Genomic DNA, 9354 nt, shown 5'->3' with positions numbered 1-9354 from the left:
AGACTGGGTGAAATTGAATTTAAATAATCTTTGACTCTTCTTTTACTCTGGTTCTATCTCCAAAGTGTTCAGGTTCCCTGTCAGTTCCGCAGCAGAAAGTTTCAGGGCCCCAAAACTGCGTCAGCGAAGATTGGTGCTGGCAGGGGTTTCCCCCATTTCATAGAGGAGTTAGACAACAACAGCTTTTATTCCCATCATTACCCATAAACAGGCAGTTATTTTGAGTTCTGGCCCAGTGTGTGTTATGCAAAAACTAGGGCCATATTTTAATAATATGAGGACACAAGAAGGGAGAATTTAGTGGACTATTATGGGTGAATAGTGACTAAAAGTTATCATGAGTTTTTTAAGGTTTTGTTTTTTTTCTTTGGCATCAGAGGGTCCAACTAGGGCCAGAGTTTCACTTTTTAAGGACAATTAAAGGGCTAAATCTGGCAAAGATGATGGGTGCACTTGACCAAAGGTAATCATGTTTAGTCTCTCAAGGCTTTTTTTTTATACCCTGTCCATAGGGTTGCCACCTTACTGAGCGGCAGACAGATATGGTAGCGCTCCTATATTTGTGCCAGTCGGTCTACATGTCTGGGTCCCCCAATCATGCCCACTGTGACAAGGCATGTGTCTCGCTTGCAGATTGGATTGCAAGTGCGATAGATTTTTGTTCCATAGACTTTGAAATGATCACTGTTGCCCTGAGCCTTGCCCTGAGACATGGCTCTGGTGGCTTCTAGCTGTGGCGAGGTATTCTTCTTCAAGTTATACCCTTGTATCAATAGGAATTGTAGGGGTTTTTAGTATTTTAGTTTTAAACCCCCTTTGAGGGCCATCAATTTATCAGTCCCCTATTAGTGCATAACAAGGTTAAAAACATAGAAACAGTATTCTATTAGTAATTCAATCAGTGCAAGATTATCTAGGACAACAATTAAGTCTTTATGATAAATCTCCCCCTGATTATCCATCAACCGTGGCTTCCAGAACTATCAAGGAGAGTGAATAGGCCTTCTCCCTAAATTTCACCCTAATTGGTTTCCCTTGGCAGGGCCAGTCTCATGTTTTGACAATCATTGTATTAGAGAGACTTCCATAGAAACCTGTGTTTATCAGAAAAATTCAGTTCAGCTTGGCACAATAGTGACTTATTTACCACAATAGTAGAGAGAAATCTGTGTAATAAAGACTTCACAGGAGCTAACCATTCATAAGAGACGGTGGCACATTTCCAAAGTCAGAGAAACTCAGAATTACTCTATTTGAGATTAGAAAACCTTAAGTGCCTCTTCTCCAGAGTAAACATTCCAGACTTGGCCTGCCATCAGGGGTGCTTCGCCAATGAGGCAAGTTGAGCTTGTCGCCTCAGGTGGCAGCACCCCACTAGGTACCAGGGGCAGCAAAAATGCTGTTCCTGGTACTTTAAGAGCGAGTTTCAGGGGGAGGGGGGGCAGCAGAAACTGCTGCTGCCTCAGGTGGCGGAGGGGCCAGGATCGCCCCTGCCTGCCATGGACAGTCAGGTGCACAGTATGCTTAGTATATGTCATGTAGAGATCCTAAAATGAAAAAGTGCATACAAATTATTATGGCTGACAATTTTGCTCATTATCTTTAAGTGCTACTAATCTTAGAATCAGTGGATAAAGGGACCAAAGCATCACCAGGGATGCACCGAATCCAGGATTCGGTTCCGGATTCTGCCTTTTTCAGCAGGATTCAGCCGTATATTAGCGGTAAGGCTGTGCAATATGAAGACAGACTGGGGTGCTCCCTCTTTTTACTACCCATAATTTATAATGGCAGCATTGGTTTATTAACACATATAGAATCATGGTTTGTAAAATTAACTATAGAGGAAAGTATCAATATTACTGATAACATTGCACTTATAGGGGTTTACTGATGTGTGATGTGGTCAAGCAGATATAACAGCACACACGCACACAGTTTTAAAGAAAAGAGGAACAGTCATTGTTCGTTTGTAACCTATATCTCTTGGGGGGTATGGAAGGCCTCTACTTGGCATTAATTCTGATACTGAGTGTTTAGCCCCAGCTTAGTCCTGCTATGCGCTCTGAATTCAGATGGTGGCTGCACACAGAGAGCTTTCATGTGAAGTCTACAATAAGACTTTGTGTGGGCAAGTAGTGTGGACTATCGCCAGCCATTAACTCCTGCTTGCCTGCCTGGGCTCTCATGGAAGCAAACAGTCCATTGACCTTTAAAAGGTCATATTGTGATTCTAGTGGTCTTTGATTTGCCATAAGGTATTAATGAAGGATTTTCTTGCCAACCATTTTGAAGGAGGGGACTATAGAATATTACAATTTTTTTATTACAATGTTCTACAGTCATCTGGTTGAAAGCTCATTTAGTTTCCAGAATTGTGTTTGCCACAGTTGCCAATGATGCATCAAATTTGATGTACCAGTATTGCATGTTTTTGTGAAACAGGTGAATGGCATCACGTCTAATAAACAAGTTTGGCCGGAAAAGTCATATTTTAATCTTAAAGGATATGTTAATCCAGAAAATTATTTTTTTTTGCCTAATAAAAGAAAACATAATTCTAAGCAACCTTGCAATATACATTCATTACACATTTTCTATGGTTTTAAGTTATTTGTATTTGTTTTGCTTATCGAAAGCAGTGTCTCTTCCTATACTCCCTGCTGACTCTGGCATTTGAAACAATGTAACCTAAACCAATGGATTAACAGACTTGTCTTGCTGGAGGAGACTGACTTTTACAACAATGTTTAAAAAACAAAAAACAAAGAGTTAAAGGATCAGTAACATCAATTTTTTTTATTAATTTATTAGTGTAGAACAAAATAAAAACACAAAGACATATTAAACTTTTAAATCGATAAGTCTTTACTAAGAAATACTTACCGAAACTCCACTTGCGCTCCTGTTCAGAAATGGTGACACAGCGACTATCCATCATGCGGCCCTCGATTTCTCCTCCCTGGCTATCTTCTATAAGGAAAGCAGGGAGGTGAAATCGAGCACTGCACGATGGATCGCCGGACCGCCGGACCGCCTTTTCTGAAGAGGAGCGCAAAAGGAGTTTCGGTAAGTTATTTTTTAATAAAGACTTAGCGATTTAAAAGTTTAATATGTCTTTGTGGGTTTTTTTCATTCTACACTAACGAATTTTTTAATAAAAACAATTGATGTTACTGGTCCTTTAAGCAAATGCTATAAATAGCAATTACATTTACAAATAACTTTTAAAGCACTAAGGGGCAGATTTATCAAGGGTCGAATTTCGAAGTGAAAAAAACAAAGTCGAAGTCAAAGGATTTAATCATACGATTGTACGATTTTACAAAAAAGTCTTCTCAAAAAGTCTTCTCAAAAGTCTTCTCAAAACGTAGCCAAATACTGGCTATAGGTTCTAGGAGGTCCCCATAGGCTAACATAGCAATTTGGCAGGTTAAGGTCAATTCTAATCGAAGTCGAATTTGGCCTATTCGATGGTCGAATACCCAAAAATTACTTTGAAATTCGAAGTTTTTAAATTCTAAAATTCACTTCGACCTTAAATCTGCCCCTGCCTGTTTTCAGTAGATTCATATTGGAAAGTTGCTTATAATTGGGAAAATATAAGGGAAAAGGACAGGAATTCCAGTTCAGAGTTTCATATATGCAACAATACAAAGAAGAATATGCCACTGAGAATAAATGCACATAAGGAATTCTGATTGTCTGTGATTGCTGAGTTTTTGTTTGTAAACACTCTGGGTCTGTAGCTGGGCTGCTGTATCTCGCTAACAACCTTGGCTGTTCCACACAGCCTCTTTCAGCCACCCATCCAATATTTATATGGCTGCTCCATGCATATGGAATTTAATTCTGTCCCATACCTGGTGTATGCGTAAAGTTACTTACATCAAGAAGAAGCTGTTCTGTTCAACTGACCATTCAGACTAAAGTAGTCAGGGATCCTGTCTGAAACCCAGTGTTTACATCACCGCAGGAACAATGACCATACTGATTGATGAAGGTTCTTTAGGAAGACCAAGAAAATCATTTGACTGTGGTTTTAGAAGTATCATTTATGGGGGAAAAATCCATAAACTTATGAAAATAGTGATATTTTGAGATTTCAGGTCTGGACTGGGAGTCAAAATAGGCCCTGGCATTTTAAGTACAGGGAGGCCCAATCAGCTCCCCACCAGCACACTAAATAGTGACTTTCTATGGCAGCCCCTCTGGCATTTGCAAGAACCCACATATTGCCAGTCCGGGCCTGGTCAATTTCAACATTCCTTAGAGACCCACATTTCCCAAGATGGGACATCATTTCTTAGCCAAAGTCTAAACCATTACTTGTCGCATAAATAACTCCATTCCTAATATATCATGCGTTTTATGAGATTTGGGGAAACCTGACCAACTGCCCCATGGGAAAGGGCCCACCAAAGCAGCATTTGTAAGCAGAGAGACAAGAGGCAGTCGGTACAGAATTCCAAAATAGAGAGCTCCTGAACAAAAAGCTACACAATTAAACAATTGCACATAATAACATCTGCAGATCAGTTGCAGATTGACTCAGAATCCCACTCACCTTATCATACTAAAAGTTTGAAGGTGAACAACCCCTTAAGGGGTTAAAGCATTTTTCACATAACTGCACAACCCAAGGGCGACTTTATGTTAGGAATCCAATGCTACTGTCTGTCCTCCTCTTGAAAACATGAGCAGCCGCAAGGAAAAATAAATCAGAGGAAAAGCGAATGCAACATAAAAGCTGCTCCTGGGCAAAAATCCAGAGAATTCCAGCATTGCTGCAATTGCCAAAGGGAGTTGCACCTAATTTGGTCGCAGGCGGATATACAAATGACACAGTTGTGCTTGCACTTTTGTGCAAATTGGGTGCATATGCTGCAAAATATTTTCTAAGTACGGTAAATGTCATTTCCAGCATTTTATAATGATGTGAGCTGTATTAAAAGGGGCATAGAGTCAAGGGAGGAGGGGGTCATTCTTCCACTGTATAGAGCACTGATAAGGCCCCATCTAGAATATGACGTACAGTTTTGGTCTCCATCTCTCAAACAGGACATTATTGTATTAGAGAGGGTACAGAGAAGGGCAACTAAGCTGGTAAAAGGTATGGAAAAACTTACCTATGAACAGTGTCGGACTGGCCCACAGGGATACCAGGAAAACTCCCGGTGGGCCCAGGTGTCAGTGGGCCTCTTGCTTCTAACCATTTATGGTAAAAAAGAGGATTAATAATGGAAGAATAAAGTATAGTAGATATAGTAAAGTAAAGTATAGTAGATTAATATAGTAAGTAGATATAAAAGACTAGGAGAATAAGAGGTTGACTGAGGAGAGGAGGAATAATAGTTTGGAAAGTGGGCTCACCGTCTAAGTTTTTCTGGTGGGCCCCTGGCATCACAGTCCGACACTGGCTATGAAAAACTGGACTTGCTGAGTAATCAATGAAGACGTTTCACTACTCATCCGAGCAGCTTCTTCAGCTGCTCGGATGAGTAGTGAAACACCTTCATTGATTACTCAGCATGTCCAGTTGTTTTTGGATTTACCTATACTAGATATACCATGACCTGGATGAATGAAAATCTTTATAGTCTTAGCTATGAAGAAAGACTGGCCAAATTGGGGATGTTCACGCTGGAGAAGAGGCATTTAAGTTGTGTTATGATAACTATGTATAAATATATAAGGGGATCATATAATAATCTTTCTAAAGTTTTATTTACCAGTAGGTCTTTCCAGCTGACACAAGGTCACCCATTCCGATTAGAAGAAAAGAGGTTCTGCCTAAATATTCGGAAGGGGTTTTTTTTACAGTGAGAGCTGTGAAGATGTGGAATTCTCTCCCTGAATCATTTGTACAGGCCGATACATTAGATAGCTTTTTAGCAAGTGAGGGAATACAGGGTTTTGAACGATAGCTCATAGTACAAGTTGATACAGGCACTAGTCCGATTGCCATTTTGGAGTCAGGAAGGAATTTTTTCTCCCTTTGAGGCAAATTTGAGAGGCTTCAGATGGGGTTTTTTGCCTTCATCTGGATCAACTGGCAGTTAGGCAGGTTAAAAAAAAAAGTTAAGGGGTTGAACTTGATGGATGTGTGTCTTTTTTCAACCTAACTTACTATGTATGTATGTTACTATATATGTGTGTGACAAATTCTTTTGGAGCATCAGGGTGGGTTATTCATTTGCTTCATATGCTTGATAGATGTATTCAGGAGACATTGGTCCATGAGCTTGCGCCTATCCACTCAGCACTGTTATTAAGCATTGTTGAAGTATAAGGTCATTGGAAATATTTGTCCTTAGTAAGGTATAGGGCATAGAGAACATCCCTGCTCTGTATAGTTTCCATAGTTTCTTGCGTTGTTATCCCTGTCGTACTGCTCATCTTAATGGTTATATTCACCCACAATAGTTTTAAGGCTGTTTTTAATAGGTTTGAGGTTACCTTAAGGCAGTTATTTCTTAGGGGCAGATTTATCAAAGGTCGAAGTGAATTTCGAAGTAATTTTTGGGTACTTTGACTAAGGAATAGTCCAACTTCAATTAGAATTTGAAAAAACTTCTAAATTCGAAGATCGAATTTTTTTAAGTACTGTCTCTTTAAAACTTTGACTTCGACCATTCGCCACCTAAAAGCTGCCGATGTGCTGTTTTAGCCTATGGGGGACCTCCTAGAACCTGTATGGAGGCAATTGGGGGAGTTTGGGAGATCGAAGTTCGAAGTTAAAAAAAAGTTTGAATCGTAGTAGTAGATCGAAGTAGCACTACTTCGAATTGTACAATACGAAGTAGGCAGAATTCGGCCCACTTCGACCCCAAAAAACTTAGACCTCCATTCGGTTGGTCTTTGTGAATTCGAAGTTCGAAGTTTTTTTAACTTTGACCTAAATATGCCCTTTAAAGTCTGTTTTTTTCTGGTCTGAGTTTTAAAGGGGAAAACCATTTTTTCGAAGAAAAAAAAAACTAAAATTTTTCTTGATTTAGTAAACCCCCGAGGCTGCTAAAAATCCAGATAAAAAATACTCCATCTCAAACCTGCCGAGGTCATGTAGAAGTCAGTGGCAGATGTACTGTTTACAATTGACAGATATCATTATCTGTGCTGGGTTTCGTATGAAAATCGGAAAAAATCGTGGTTTTCAGGCAATAATCCGAAAATTGTACGATTTGGAGTTTTTCACAATTTGATCGTGTCTTTTCCCACACCCACAGATTTTTTTTTAGTTAAAAGAAAATAATGAGAAATTTTCAGATTTTAGTAAATAATCCCCTGTAAGCACAGTACTTGCTATTTACTGAAAGCAGTTTTCATTATTAAAAAAGCTTACTTGGGGTGGCTTACCCACTTTAAAGGAGATGTTCTGCAAATAAAGATAAGAACAAGCTATATTTGACTATTAAATGGTGTTGTCCTGTATGGCTAGCTCATAATGGTAATTATTATGATCAGCAAAAATTATGTTGCTTAATATTAGTATAATCTTTCTGTTTATGTTGTCTTCTGTGCTGTGTTTCTGTATACTATACAGTAGCGTTGTGAACTGAAACAACATACTTTATTAATCAATGACAGGTTGAAAAGTGACCGCATTTAACCTGCATTTAAGTGGCAAGGTTTCCTATATTTATAGGAGAGTGTATCATTCCCCAGGGCACACTTGCACCCTGGAAACGGGTAAATGACCTCTGTAGGCTTATATTCTAAGGGGAACATAACCCCTAAATTAATGAACACTAAGAATGAACACATTTCCAAGTGTGTCCATCTGACATCATTTATCTGCCTTAAGCAAAATATTTCCCATTCGAGCAACAGCTGCAGGTGGAGGACTGCCTATCCACTTTTGAGATTCTCTCAGAGAGAGGTAGCTTTAGTCGTCATCATCATTATTGTATTGACAATGACCATTGTTTTAAACGAAGGCTGGTTTGCCCTAGTCCCACCACTAATACAGATGGGTCAGCGTTCCGTCTCATTCTCTAAATATATCTTGCACTGTTACTTTAAACTTCTGAACAGGAATTCTAGTGTGAGGCTTATCCTCTCTCCAAAATGCAGCAGCTGGGCTTATCCCCCTGCCTCACATCTGCTCAACCATGTTACAAATCCCTTTGCTGGCTTCCAACAAAGCCTGCCGCAGCACATCCACTGCACAATGCCTCTACCTTCTATACATTGTCCCTGTCTCACCTGCCCCATAACCCCCTACTTTCCCTCACTGTAACACTAACTGTTAACTCCTGAGAGGCTTCATTACAAAAGAAGTGGATATTTAATGACAAAATATATCTTTTATATAAATTGCTTGAATAAGTAACTGGTATTATATATAGCTAAGACTCCGATTTTCTACTTTTATTCCCCAAGGCCTAAGAGGCTCCATATAGTCATTGGCCATGCTGTAATTAATAACCATCAATGGTACAAATTTGCTCAGAGTTAGTAAATGAGCCAGTCTTCCAAAACTGAGAAGCTGATCTATTGATGCCTTTCTGTGGGGGGGTAGATTGGCATCTACAGTCACATTTCATATCTATTCATAATGGCAACTGACCTAACTGCACAATATCTGACTGCTGTTATTAGGCCCCTCTAGGCACTGGACCTAAATACTTCCCTGCCCAGGGGGGCCCAGTTATCACACCAGTCACCCTGGGAGTTGAGCCATGCCAGTTAGCTGAATGTAAAAAAAAATACACACACAAGGTAATGCCCCATATCAACTACAGCTTTGCCCCATTATTCTAAAACAACAATCCACTATCTACCCCAAACCCACCCACTACCCTGAAAGCCCAGAACACTCAACAGCTGCCCTTATATACAGGTGTAACAATTTAAGATAAGCAAACATACAAATTCAACAATTTAATATAAACATTTCTCTTTCGCAAAACCAGCGGATCTCTCCCTGATATGCCCATATTAAGGTGGGCGATATCAGCTGATCCAATCGTGGGCCCTAGGGTGGTCGGATCGCGGGACCGCATCAAAGAACAGATATGGCAGTGATCAGACTGGATTTTAAACCCTGCTGATTGACATATGGCTGACTTTTGACCAGATCGGGGAAGCCCGTCGGAGGGCCCCACGCACAGGCCGATAAGCTGCCTATTCATTTTCTCTGCAGCTTTTATAGGCCCACCTTAACCACTCCACATCCTGAAGGCTGTCCTAACCCAGGCTCCTTAGGGTGCCAGCCCCAGAGTTTGGGAGCCTCTGTTAAATTATGTTCTTTAAAAAAAATGTTTGTAATTTCATTAAATTGGCGTAGTCAAGTCATTTTTACTCGCCACACATTTTTTGTCCCTCTTTTGTTTTCTTCGAATATCAGGAGGT

Source organism: Xenopus laevis, chromosome 9_10S (assembly GCF_017654675.1).
Source record: "Xenopus laevis strain J_2021 chromosome 9_10S, Xenopus_laevis_v10.1, whole genome shotgun sequence".
NCBI classification, from domain to species: Eukaryota; Metazoa; Chordata; class Amphibia; order Anura; family Pipidae; genus Xenopus; species Xenopus laevis.
The sequence above is the reverse complement of the archived record's forward strand: the minus strand, read 5'-3'. Positions refer to the sequence as shown.